Consider the following 15109-nt stretch of genomic DNA (forward strand, 5'->3'; position numbering starts at 1 on the left):
CTGAATCCATTTCATTTACTTTTTTATTGTATTGCTGTAAAATTTAAGAATGAAAGAAATGTTGGTAGAAAAAGCTAGGATTTGCAATTCTGACAAAATAGAGATAGTACACTTTAAATTTTCTAATAACTTTTTCAAATCAACTTGGATTTTCATCAAACTATATAGCTACCTTGGTGATGTATCAGTCTTACTGAAACATAGGTTGTTATTTAGTTTGATGTATTTCTGTCAAATTTAAGAATTTAATTAGTCTACATGTAGGTCAAAAAGCTACAATATATATGTCTTTCGTCATAATTTTGGAAAAAGTGTATATAAATTAGTTATATAATTCCTGTAATGTTTTATTCCTTTTGATATATATATCCTATAAATATATCAAAAAGCAAAGAAAAATTAAAGAAATTATTCAAATAGTTCTTCTAATTTGTGGTGATTTATAAGACAATACCTTCTGCTTCGGGCAAACTTATTAAAAAGATCACATCTACCAGAGAGTTTTAAATTCTAAATAACTTTATTCAAAGTTGCAACATCCTGTTAAATCTAAGTCGCAAGGCTTTTTTAATTCTCTTGATAAGTAATACACGAGTTCAAGAAAAGTAGGGCTTTCTTTTTACCTGTAAAACTCAGGTATACTGATGTAATTAAACCATATTGTATAGTGCCATGTCATTAAATTTGACAAAAAAATATTTTAAGATTTGATTAAAATAAATTTTTACTGTAACTTTGGAACACATTTCTTTTTTTAAAAGGTTTTCAAGGATTGTTATGAAAGTTCATGATATTAATTTTTTGTTTTACTACAAAAAAAGGGGTTTATTTTGTTTAAGCTGATTTGAAAAAGATATGAAATCTTAAAAAAGACTATCTCTATTTTGTCAAAACTGCAAATCCTAGCTTTTTTACCTAGAATACGTTGATTCTTATATTTTACAGCAATATAAGAATAAAAAATCTAAATAACCTGGGATTCAAGAATCTTGATATGTATCTAAGATAGCTGCCTAGTTTGATCAAAATCCAAGTTGATTTGAAAAAGTTATTAAAAAAAATAAAGTGTACTATCTCTATTTTGTCTGAATTGCAAATTCTAGCTTTTTTTTTACCAACATTACTTTAATTCTTAAATTTTACAACAGTACAACAAAAAGGTAAATGAAATGGATTCAGTAAGCTTGATATACATTTAAGATAGCTGCATAGTTTGATGACAATCCAAGTTGATTTGAAAAAGTTATTAAATAAATTAAAGATGCCTATCTCTATTTTGTCTGAATTACAAATCCTAGCTTTTTTTTACCGAGATGACTTTAATTCTTAAATTTTACAGCAATACAACAAAAAAGTAAATGAAATGGGATTCATTAAGCTTGATATATATCTAAGATTGTTGCATAGTTTGATGAAAATCCAAGTTATTTTGAAAAAGATATTAGAAAATTTAAAGTGTACTATCTCTATTTTGTCTGAATTGCAAATCCTAGCTTTTTTTACCAACATTTCTTTAATTCCTAAATTTTACAGCAATGCAATAAAAAAATAAATGAAATGGGATTCAGTAAGCTTGATATATATCTAAGATAGCTGCATAGTGTGATGACAATCCAAGTTGATTTGAAAAAGATATTAAAAAAATTAAAGATGCCTATCTCTATTTTGTCCAAATTGCAAATCCTAGCGTTTTTTTACTGAGATGACTTTAATTCTTAAATTTTACAGCAATACAACAAAAAAGTAAATGAAATGGGATTCAGTAAGCTTGATATATATCTAAGACAGCTGCATAGTTTGATGGAAATCCAAGTGATTTTGAAAAAGTTATTAAAAAATTTAAAGATGCCCATCTCTATTTTGTCCAAATTGCAAATCCTAGCTTTTTTTTACCGAGATGACTTTAATTCTTAAATTTTTTAGCTATACAACAAAAAAGTAAATGAAATGGGATTCAGTAAGCTTGATATATATCTTAGATAGGTGCATAGTTTGATGAAAATCCAAGTTGATTTGAAAAAGTTATTAGAAAATTTAAAGATGCCTATCTGAATTTATATAATAATTTTTATTTTTACCTATTGTAGATTTTTTTTAATTTTATTTCATAGCCAGTAATCAAACTACCTAATAAGCATGAATTTTGTAAGATCAATATTTAATTTAGTTAGATGGGCTTCTTTATACCAGTCAAAACTAAATTTAAAGGTCAAGACTAGTTGAGACAGGTCGAGACTGGTTCAGACTGAGTCGAGACTAGTCGAGACAGGTCGAGACTGGTTCAGACTGAGTCGAGACTAGTCAAGACAGGTCGAGACAGGTCGAGCCTTGGTCAAGACCATTTCAGAATAATTAAGTAAAGTCGAGACCTAGTCGAGTACACTTAAGTACAGTTAAGTCCAGTCGAGACAATGTCGAGACTAGTCGAGTAAAATGTGTGCTCGATTTTACTGGTCGAGCACAAAAACTGGTCAATTCAGACTCTGAGCAGTTTGTAGTGCTAGTGCTTAATGATCGTTTCACACTAAAATCTTGTCACTAGTGCTCAATGACCGTTTCAGACTGAAATCTTCTTACTAGTGCTTAATAACCGTTTCAGACTGAAATCATTTTACTAGTGCTAAATGACTGTTCCATCTGATATCTTGTTACCAATGCTTAATCACCATTTCAGACTGAAATCTTGTTACTAGTGCCAAATCATTTAAATTCTGGAATTAGAATACCTTTCTCTTCTTAAAAAGAAATCAGACTATTTTTCAACATATTACATTTCTCTTCGTCTCTTTGCACTCCTCTTTCCATGCTTTCATTGCGAATAATATTAATAAGTGGCAATCTAACTACTGTGCCATTTACGCTACGCATACAATAGAGTAGGTGTGCTATAGTGTGGGCGTGCTATGATATGCGTGCTATAGTGTAGGCGTGCTAATATATGTGTGCTATAGTGTAGGCGTGCTATAATGGAGGCGTATCATAGTGTAGGCGTGCTATAATGGAGGCGTATTATAGTGTAGGCGTGTTTTTTAGGCGTAGCATGAGTGGCCAAGTAGTAACGATTAATTATATTCGGGTAAAACTCCAAAACATTTATTGGTTTTGATCAGTATTTTCATTTTTTTGCGGGTAGGTCACGTTATATATGAGGCTCGGAACCGTGATAGTACAGTATAGTGGAATATGTACACGGGACCCGTGTACATTATCGCTCATTTTCGCGGATTGAAAAAATCGCCAAAATAAATTCCGCCCATTTGAAAGTGTACAAGCAAAGGTATTGATAAAAGTTTTGAATCCTCCAAAATAATTACCGCCAAAACATTTCGTATTCCCTTTTCATTGAAAATTGCGAAATTTTTCACTCGCGAAAATAACCCGCCATACGTTAAACCGAACCAAGATGTACATGCTGAGATGCGATGGTTTGAAGCTTAACTGGTCAACATAAACTTTACAAGCCGACGAAGACGTCAATCTTTTGTAAGAACAAATTTATTTTCTGATTTAATTTTTATGGATGTTTCACCGAACAGCAAGCTATAAAAGAGCCACAAAACGGACTAGTGTCAAACCTTTCAAACAGAAAACAAACTGTCTAATCTACATAAAAAAAAATCACTTATTAAGCACATCGACACACGACAACCACTGAATAACAGGTTTCTGACCTAGGACAGATGTAGTTAAATGGTCCGGATTTAAACGTTTTAATATGTACCAACCTTCACCCTAGCCTGAAACATAATGTAACATAACAAAATAGAGTGACGCATTTAAAAATATCAATTAAAATGGCTTAACTTAATCGAAAGACATATTAACACAAACAAGTGAATATACAATGAACGAATAAAATTACATACCATTCAGCAAGCAAGAAAGCAAACTTCTTTAATCTTAGTCTTGTGTTCTTTGTCAGTATGAGTAATTCTGTTTACGTCAGCTCCTTTCTATTAAAGTAGTACTGTATATCCATATGCTACAAATAACAAAAAATATTTCCATTCTCAATTTTATTCTTTACAAAGCAATTTTCTTTATCAGTTAATGTTTTACATGACTATTAAACTCATCATTCTGACATTTTCTCGAATAGAACATTTTTAAGTGATTAATGATTATCAATCATCTCTTGAACCTAACCAATACTGAAAGTACGAAATAATATCATCTTAATAATTCACAACAAGAGGCTTTCAGAGCGATAGCAAACCAGATTTATTCATATTTATTCGTGTCCTGGCATTTTTCAATATCACAAGAACCATAACTGATGAACGACGAAAGCGAAAATCTTCAATATCCGACTTGACCTCCATTTTGTCATCAGTAAAAACATATTAAAATTTGAAAAGCTTTGGTTGAATGGTTCATGAGTAAATGAACAACATGACTGGTAACACATTTTTTTAATCTTTCAAGAACAATAACTCCTCAACAACAAAAGTGAAAATCGCCTATATTGAACTTGACCTCCATTTTGTCATCAGTAACAACATCTTTGGTTGAACAGTTCATGAGTATATATGCACCGACAGAACTAGAAACGCCATTTTTCAATCTTTCAAGAACCATAACTCCAGAACCGTACAAGTCAGAATCGTCATTATTGAACTTGACCTGTGATTTGTTGTTAGTAACAACATATTAAAATTTCAAAAGCTTTGGTAAAACGGTAAACGAGTTAATGCATGGACAGGACTGGAAACGCCATTTTTCAACCTTTAAAGAACCATAACTCCAGAACCGTGAACGTTAAAATCTTCATTATTAAACTTGACCTCCATTCTGTTGTCAGTAACAACATATCAAAATTTTAAAAGCTTTGGTTGAATGATTCATGAGTAAATGCACGGACAGGACTGGAAACGCCATTTTTCAATCTTTCTAAAACCATAAATAACTCAACAACCGTAAAAGTCATTATTAAACTCGACCTGTGTTTTGTTGTCAGTAACAACATATTAAAATTTCAAAACCTTTCGTAAAACAGTTCACAAGATAGTACACGGATGGCAGGGGAAACGCCATTTTTCAATCTTTGTAAGAACAATAACTCAAGAACCGTAAGAGTCAGTAGCAACATATTAAAATTTCAAAAGCTTTTGTTAAACGGTACACGAGTTAATGAGCTTTGGGACTCTAATTCCTTAAATTTTATTTTTTTTGTTATTTTTTGTTTGTTTTAGTTTTTAGAAGATTATATATGTTTACTTATTTCTTTTTGTTTGTTTGAGGCAATGAATTAAATATTACACCAGAAATAGTTTATATACGATGCCCTTTTATTGTTTTTCCTGAAAGGAGCATGGATTGGAGCTACATGTAGAACATAATTAGATAAGTTCAAATAAGTTAAAATATCAAGGATGTTCTCTTGTCATGTTTTGGAATTTTTTTCGGATTTTCGGAACTCTCTGGTTTTATTCGTTTGAATGTCTTAAAAGTTTTGACCATTGACCCACATTTTTCTTTTTGTAAATCTTTCGCATGCAGAATTATAAGCCATTTGTAAAAGTCTTATAAAATTTAATATATTTTTTATTAGTTTTTGAGAACTTTCACTTGTTAATGATAAACATGATAAAGCTATGAAAAATCAAGAGAGTACATTTCACGCAAAAATTGGAATGGCTAAATTAATATATCTCGAAAACAAGCACATTGCACTCTACAGATTTTTTTGCTTTTTTTTATCCTTAATAATCCCCTATCAATATATACTAGTTTTATGTAATTCTATTTATTTGAAACTGAATAGCGAACTTTCCTTTAAAGAAATATTTAACTAAATACACTGTTGAGATATGTTTTGCCTCTTTGTTATTTTAAAAGTTACATGTAAATGCGAATGTTGAAATGAAAATAGCAATTCTTGTAAAATATGAAATATTCGAAGTTATGACAGGGTATGGAGCCTATACAAGATATATATTGTACCAATGATAATACCGACACATGACGGAGGGTACGGGGCATATACCAGATATACCAATGATAATACAACTACAAATGTACAAATAAACTTACCTAGTCAGAATTTCAAATGTAAACTATGCAAAAGATTCAAAGTTTGTAGATCGTGTATGTTGGGTTGGGCCCAAATAATTTACTAAGTACATGGAAACGAATGTGCACAATTGAATGCTTACGCAACTGTATTCCAAATAATAGTTATTATTTCGCATTTAAAATTGGACAAATATTGATATATTCGAACTAGGATATAGTACAGGATTGCAAATATTCAAAAAGTATTCCCCTGAAATGCTATTTTTTAGCAGACTGTAGCTTGTCCACGAACTTTACATGCAGCCCTCGTAAGTTTCAAGTTTCTAAAATGCTGTTTTCCTTTCTTTATGGTCAAAAGCTGACAAAAAATACTGACAGGCAAAGACTTTAGCTCTACTGGTATTCCTTATCGATGCTCAACATAAAACGTTTGAAAGAATTGCAAACTTTAATCCGAAGGGAAACAGTATACATGCACAGGGGGTTTGAAATATAGCATCTCACATGCAGTTAATTTGACATTGGTTAGGAAAAAAAGGACAATAGATTTGTATGTTAAAAAATAAATAACATTTCTCATTAAAGTATAATTTGATTGATTTCTTGCTTGACTCTCTCTAGTAAAGACTTTATGTATACTCAGGACGATCAAATCAATAGAGACAAAAACCTCCGTGGGAGATAGTAATTTTTAAAAAAGGAACTCGCCTACAAATCAAATATTAAATTGTACTAAAACGAACGCCCCCGACAGTGAATGGGACTTTCGCCACCAACGATCCCTGATTTGGTAAAATTCTGACCATTCGTATTAAATTATATATTTTTCCGTCTGGTGCCACTTTATAAAAATATCAAGATACTGGTTATTTTGATTGCAATTGACCTATAAGGACAAAAGTACTCAAGTATTTCATCAATATAAGCTTAAGCCTTTTCTATATAATAGCCAATGATTTTTTCATTCTATCGTCTAACACGAACCCGCCTAACAAATTTCACCAGTCACTTCGTGTAAAATTAAAATCTAAATACAGATGGATAAATAAAACAAAGATCACCTTTCTGAAACTTTGAATTTAGTACTTAAAATGTTTTTCCGGGTTTTCTGGGAATCTAAGGTTTTCCGTCTTTTAAACATTCGAAATCACATAACTAAATATCTTGAGTCATGTGTGCATGTCCTATTCAATCCTCACAAGAGAGTGCATAATATCACATATATCTATAATATGAGTCATAACTTTGTCGAAATTCAATGTCAGATAGTCGTCTGTGTCATATCCAAGATTCAAGAGAAAATGGAAAAAGATTCAAAAGTTCAATTATATAGAAAATTAAAATAATCAGGGAAATAATGAAGGAAGAAATATTTACCTTGTATGTGATGTTATTCGAACAATTTCCAATTTAACATATTCTTCTTAAAACATCACTGCCTTACATGTACATGTATATGGCTATTTAAAAGACTGAGGATCGCAAAACATTAAACCAATGAAAACCCACAAAACAAGACACACCTCGACACTAAAACTACTCACAACATTCATTTGACCACAATCTTTTGAATCAATTAACTTTTGATCAATTTGAGAAAAAGAAGCCTAAGGACAAATATATAATAAAGATTGAACATTAGTTTTAATTCCAAATAAGAAGGACTTAAAATGTTTCTTTATAAATACATTGTATATGTTAACCAACATACATGTATATACCAATGGAAGTTTCAAATACGAACTTACCGGCGAAATAACAGTAAACGGGCGATCACCTGATATATAAAACTCAATACGGCACCCGGAAATTAAAATAAAATTTTCTATTCTGTTCTCTTCTATGACGCGAACTACATGTATCAGTGAAAACTGACCAACTCGCAGTAAACCAAAAAGTATTATTCACCTTTTTGACGTTCCTGATGAAGGTAGATCCAGAAAAAGCGAGTCGGTCGCCTGCAACTTTAAACGTTTTGTTTTCTGTTTTATTGATTGAATGACGATAATATATTGCCTTTTCCAAGAAATGATATGGAAGGAATACTGAATGTATAGCGTCGCAATGAACGTTGTGCTAGGTGTGCTTCAGCTGGACCATAGACAAAAAAGTGTACTGGTTCAGTGATTATAGACGTCATACTAAACACCGAAATATAACAATGTTCTAAAATTAAAATAATACAAGACTTAAAAGGACACATGCTCCTGAATTGGGACAGGCGCACAATGCGGCGGGGTGAAACATGTTTCTTGAGATCACAACCCTCCCTATACCTTTAGCCAATAAAGAATGAAAAACACACAGTAATACGAACAGTAAAAGGCACTTGAAAAGGAAATACAAGCCCTATGTCTGAATAGGAAACAAAAGAAACTAATCAAAATGACAATGATAATAAATTAACAAAGAACTAGTGTTGCCTACTATATAAGGCTAGCAGTTACTGCCATACGCCAGCTCCAGACCTCAATTAAACTAATTGAAAGGTTTTATAAGTCTTCATCATGCACACTCTCTCCCTGTTACGGACTGTTACATTTATTGTTAATGTGTTCCGGAACATTCATGAAATATTTGTCACTGGCAACAAACAATCGATAATTTAAAATAAGTTGTTTACATACAAATTACGACGAAACGTAGGATTCAACTCCCTAGGACAAAGTACCCCTTATAGATGGATTTTGATATGTTTAACTTCACTTTGGCCAAACACCTTTTCAATTGTTTCGGTTCTTATTTTTCTTGACTTTCAAATTTCAGTTTCAGCGTTCCGTAGGTGAATTCTTAACTTAAAATACAGCGTTTAACATCGTACTGGTTTTCGGGAGCAACATTGGTGTACGGCCAAAAAATGGCAAAATCCATCATGCAGCTGACAGTGAGGTTTCTCTTTACATGCCCCATTCTGACTGGATGTACATGTGTTCTTTTAGTTTGCTCAAAGTCGATTGTCGTATGATAACTTAAAAAATGCTCAAATAACAAAATGCAAATACGGAACAATAATATCCCTTATTACAAATAAATCCCTTTCCTTTTATTTACTTTTTAAAAACAGTGGTTGATTTACGAGCCATAATGGAGCTTCATTTTGTACGTATATGATCCAAACGTTATCTATAAGGGAACAACGATTTAACTTTAAAAGTGGGGTGTGGTTGTTTTGTCGAAGCGCTACCAATGTTATTAAGTTTTTCATTGCTATTAATCAATTTGTCTGGTTCAAAATTTAACACTATAATTAGGCTTGTAGAAAATTTGGATTCAGAATTTTTCTTTTGTTCTCTGCTGGCACAGAATATTATTTTTTCATCAAATTGGGGATCAGAATATATTTATGTACCATTATCGAAGCCCCTCGTGGTAGTATCAAAGTAAACAAAAAAGTGACTATCTATATATTGGATTTCCGATAAGATTACCATTTATCGCCGATATAAACTTTTGAAAAGAATTTTCAATTTTCAAAATGCCGACACCTACAAATGGATAGATGGGCGCTTAATGTAGTACAGCGGCAACTATTACATAAAGATGAATGCTAGATAGGCGCTTAATGTAGTACAGCGGCAACTATTACATAAATATGAATGCTCGTGAAAATAATGTTTATGGTATACGTTTATATATATGATATGAAAGGTTTCGACTTTTACAAATCCAGAGCTATAAGTTGGATTTAAACGTTTACTTTATTTGGCCTTTTTTAATTTTATTTGACTTTATTTGCCTTTTTAACTTAATTGGTTCGAGCGTCACTGATAAGTCTTTTGTAGACGAAACGCGCGTCTGGCGCAAAAACCGGCAAAATTTATTTCCTGGTATCCATCTATGATGAGTTTATGTAGATATCTTGTAACAGTATTTTGGCTCCCCTTAGTACCCCTAATTTCAGCGTAAATAAGATATATATATGCAGAATCAAAAACCTCCAACATTGTAGACTAGCACAACCTTAATTGGAACACCATGCATTCAGTATTTCTACCGTACCAAAAAAATATAAACTAAAATCATAGATACAAGGCAATATAATTATGATCGTCATACAACCGATAAAAATAAAAACATAACGTTAAAAGTTACGACCAAAGAGCTTTTCTGGATCGACCTTCTTAGGGAACGCTGAAAGCCGAATATTAAGGGCCAACAACTTACAAAGAATAGATTAAAACGTTAAAGATTATTATTTTTATATGCTTTAGCCAACATGATTGCAGAAAGTAAAAAGTCGTAGAGCAAAATAGAAAAAATTGAAATCAAAAGAGATAATACACCGTGTATTGAGCTTTTTTATTCCTTAGAGTTCAGTAGAAAATATATGTACATGCTCAACCTAACCATACTATTTGACCTACTGCGAGTTGTCCAGTTTTTTCCTAAAATATGGGTGCTTGAAAAACCAGCAAGCAAAATGGCCAATATCAGAGCCGTGAGTCTTGTTTTGAAATGAATTCTCCTTTTTTGAGAAATATTTATTTTGTCTTTCAATTTTTCACCGCTTACAACTGTCTGTCTGTGGTTTTATTTCATACATTAACTTTTAAGAATCAGTATCTTTTCAATTCATATTGTTTCGTGTCGTTCCGCTTTTAATTCGGTTCCATTTTTACAGATACCCCTCTTTTTGCCCCTTATTTATTTTTGATATTTTAATCAAAAATTTAAAAAAAAAAACTTCAAAAAGTGAAATAATCAAAATTGCACGTAAGGTTTAGTATTTTAAAAGTTTGATCAAATTTATAAACTATCAAATTTAAAACAATATTTAGAATTTTCATATTGTAATTATTTGGTTAAAATTTCTAAATTTCAAAACTTTTCCACAATTTGAAATTTTGATATTTAAAAACTTTGATCAAAATTCCAAAAATCTAAAACTTCAAAACTTTTAAAACTTTGAATTGATAAGTGTTACACGGACCTTGATTCTATCAGTTAACTGAAAGTTCAAGAAATGAAAACAATCATTCTTTTCACACAATTTGTTTCGTCATATGAAAAATACATCAAACTCTATTCATTTATTGAAGCTATCTTCCAATACAATAGCAGGCGATACTTTTTTCACAGCAATTGAAAATAAATCTACGGAAATGTTTAGCCTACGTTAAACAAAAATTTGATGAATTAAAGTTAGGATATGATATTTTGACTAACTGCTTTTAAGAGCTTCATTCTCTATTACGGTTAGCACCTGCCTTATATTGTGTGTTTTATTTACGTATTTTGTTGAAGATCGACAAAAGGGATCTGTCGTCGGAAGTTAACATTACAAGGACATCTCATTTGCAAATCATCGATTTTTCTTATCGAATTTGAGTGTTTTCTAGCATTGTATTCCACAATCTTAAACGAATAATTCCGTTACAAGGCTCGTATACCGATCATTGTAGTACGTAATGCCTACTTTGAGGGTAAAGTGTACAAAACATCACGAGGCCTAGTTCATTAACAATTTACAATGTACATATATTGTATACATTATTTGTCATTCGAAAGCCCCATTTTCAAACACGCACCCAAAAGTGTTCCTCAGCTGATCCCTTAACAACAATGTGTACTAGTTCAGATAATTAATGTGTGTTATTGATGTTTTATGGCATCAGATTGCCTATGAATGTCTCATGTTAAAATTTGAATTTAAATCGTACGAGAAACGGATAATTTTTCATCTCAATTTTCGTTCTTATAATGTCAAGCTTTCACATGAAGATAATGCACCAAACTCATTCTCGCTTGACCCACTTGATCTATGCATCTGTATCGCAAATAATAGATCACAATGAAGGTTACGAAAGTAGGTTAATCGAAGTTTAAAAAAATAGGAAAAACTGCCAACGGACCAATTCAATTCGAGTATTTGTAGATATCAGATAATTTATATAATTATGAAAAAACACTAGAAGTGCATTTCGATAAAAAAATTATCATTAGAGAGTTTACAACAAATATCATCAGAGTCCTACGGAAGCCCTGGAGTGCCATGCAAAAAAAAAATTTCAACTTGTGCGCACAAGTTACCAACTTGCGCGCACAAGTTACACAACTTGTGCGCACGAGTTACACAACTTGTGCGCACGAGTTACACAACTTGTGCGCACGAGTTACACAACTTGTGCGCATGAGTTACACATGCGGTGTTTTGCTAGAGAGACTATTTATGGAACGCCGTAGCTGCCGAATCCAAACGTTTATATACATAAATGCACATACTTTTCAATGTCTGCACATGTTTGTTCTATGTATACACATACTTTGCGTATATATGAACATAGTTTACTTTATATGCACTTATTTTTTATATATATATGCACATACTTTTCCTACATATGCACATCGTTTACCTTATATGCACATACTTTTCCTACATATGCACATCTTTTACCTTATATCCACATACTTTTCTATATATCTATTTGAACATAGTTAACCTCATATATGCATATACTTTTTTTCACAGACTTATTCTACATAGGAATGTACAAATGTAGTTCTGCATGTAAATACTTTACTCAGTATATATGGACATAGTTTTTCAACGTGAGAATTACAATTCATATTATGTTTTTCTGTTGTTTTTTTTCAAACTGAACTAAGCCTAAGGGTTCCAATATCATAAAAAGAATGTGAATTAAGAATTTCTTAATGATGTATGTTGTTCAATTAAGCAACTTTTGAAATCATTTTCATATGAATGCAATACTATTTTGGCATGTATGATGGTATGGCGCTGTTGTCTTCATCTATAGTCACTTGTTTAAATGCCATTACTTTGTATTTTGTATGAGTCGTTTGTATTACATTTTAACACAAGGATTATTATCACTAATGGCGTGTTGAATTAAGTGGTTTTTGTCCCAACAATTCAGTGATGACGGGTCACAAGTTATATAAATGCATTTTAGCTACCGCTTTACAACCAGAGCCAAATACAATGAACGTTCCAACTGTGTATTGGCTTCCGAAGCTACACAAAACACCTAACAAATGTAGATTTGTTTCGTCTTCAAGCCATTGTAACACAACTAAATTATTTATTCTTCTTACCAGCACACTTGGTACAATTAAAAACCTGATAATAAATTATTCAAATAAGGCTTTCGAAAATAGTGGAATTAATAAGTTTTGGAGTGTGAAGAACTCGTTGGAAGTAGTTGATAAATTGCATGCTTATATTAGTGATTTTGAATCTGTTCAAAGTTTTGATTTTTCTACCCTGTATACCACATTGCCTCACATTCTCATTAAGAAAAAAATCACACACCCAATTCAATGGGCATTTAAAAAGTCAGAATGTGAATATATATGTTCAAACTCTTTTATGTCATTTTTTAGTAGCAATAAACAAAAAAACTATGTCAATTGGACATGCTTTGATACTATATATGCCCTTGAATTTTTACTAGATAACATTTTTGTTCGCTTTGGGGATTCCGTATATCGTCAGGTTATAGGAATTCCAATGGGGACTAACTGTGCACCACTTATTGCGGACCTGTTTTTGTATTGCTATGAGTTACAATTTATGACAAAAATAAGCAAAAACCCATCGAAACAACATCTGATACATAAATTTAATAATACTTTTAGATTTTTGGATGATATTTTGGCTCTCAATAATGACGACTTCAGTATGTATATTAAAGAAATTTATCCTGTTGAACTTACTTTAAATAAAGCTAATACTAAAAATTACCACTGCCCTTTCCTCGATCTTGATATCTATATCACTAACGGAAAGCTAAATACTACAATTTATGATAAAAGAGATGATTTTTCATTTCCTATCGTTAATTATCCATAGATGGTGGCGTTCTCCTATTACCATCTTACGGTGTTTATATATCTCAACTTGTACGATTCGCTCGTGTATGTAACAATGTTTTAAATTTAACGAGAGAAATTTATGTATTACTGAAAAATTATTACACCAGGGTTTTCGATATCACAAACTAGTCAAAACATTAACTAAATTTTATCATCGGTATAAGGACATCATTCGTAAATATAGCTCAACATGCAGACTTCTTATACGTTTAGGTATTTCACATCCAATTTTTTATGGAAATATTCTTTATAAAGCACAAAGGTGTCAATATTCACCTCAGAAACAAACAAAACTTTTGAAAAGACTTATTAAGAAGGAATATAGCTACGATACTGTTATCAGGTCATTAAAGATTGCATATTTTGGCATTAATATTGATTCACTTATAGGGTCTTTGCGTCGGAACTAAACACATTTATTCAAAAACAAGTTGTTGGCATGACACGGGTTATGTTCGTCTCATATATGTCATGATGGTATGAGACTAAACCCCTAACGGGAAGGATTGTGCCTGATGTTCATATGATGAAATCATAATCTTTCTGTCAGTTTTATTGAAGTTTGGAGCTGGCATGTCAGTTAACTGCTAGTAGTCTGTTTTCATTTATGTATTATTGTCATTTTCTTTATTTTCTTTGGTTACATCTTCTGACATCAGACGCGGACTTCTCTTGAACTGAATTTTATTGTGCGTATTGTTATGCGTTTACTTTTCTACATTGGCTAGAGGTATAGGAGGAGGGTTGAGATCTCACAAACATGTTAAACCCCGCCGCATTTTTGCGCATGTCCGAAGTCAGGAGCCTCTGGCCTCTGTTAGTCTTGTATTATTTGAATTTTAGTTTCTTTTGTACAATTTGGAAATTAGTATGGCGTTCTTTATCACTGAACTAGTATATATTTGTTTAGTGGCCAGCTAAAGAACGGAATTTCTCGCTGCATTGAAGACCTACGGCGTTCCATAAAGTAGTCTCTTTAGCCAAACAGCGCATGTCTATAAGAATACCTGCAACTTGTGCGTACAAGTTATACAACTCGTGCGCACAAGTTAATAACTCGTGCGCACAAGTAGTGTAACTCGTGCGCACAAGTTGTGTACCTTGTGCGCGCAAGTTAGTAACTTGTGCGCGCAAGTTTGTAACTTGTGCGCACAAGTTGATTTTTTTTTTGCATGGCACTCCAGGGCTTCCGTAGAGTCCCTATTAATCAGTGTTTTTTTAAAATCTGATAAGATGCAGTACAAATGTTAAGACATGA

This window comes from Mytilus trossulus, chromosome 12 (genome assembly GCF_036588685.1).
Source record: "Mytilus trossulus isolate FHL-02 chromosome 12, PNRI_Mtr1.1.1.hap1, whole genome shotgun sequence".
In the NCBI taxonomy this organism is placed as follows: domain Eukaryota; kingdom Metazoa; phylum Mollusca; class Bivalvia; order Mytilida; family Mytilidae; genus Mytilus; species Mytilus trossulus.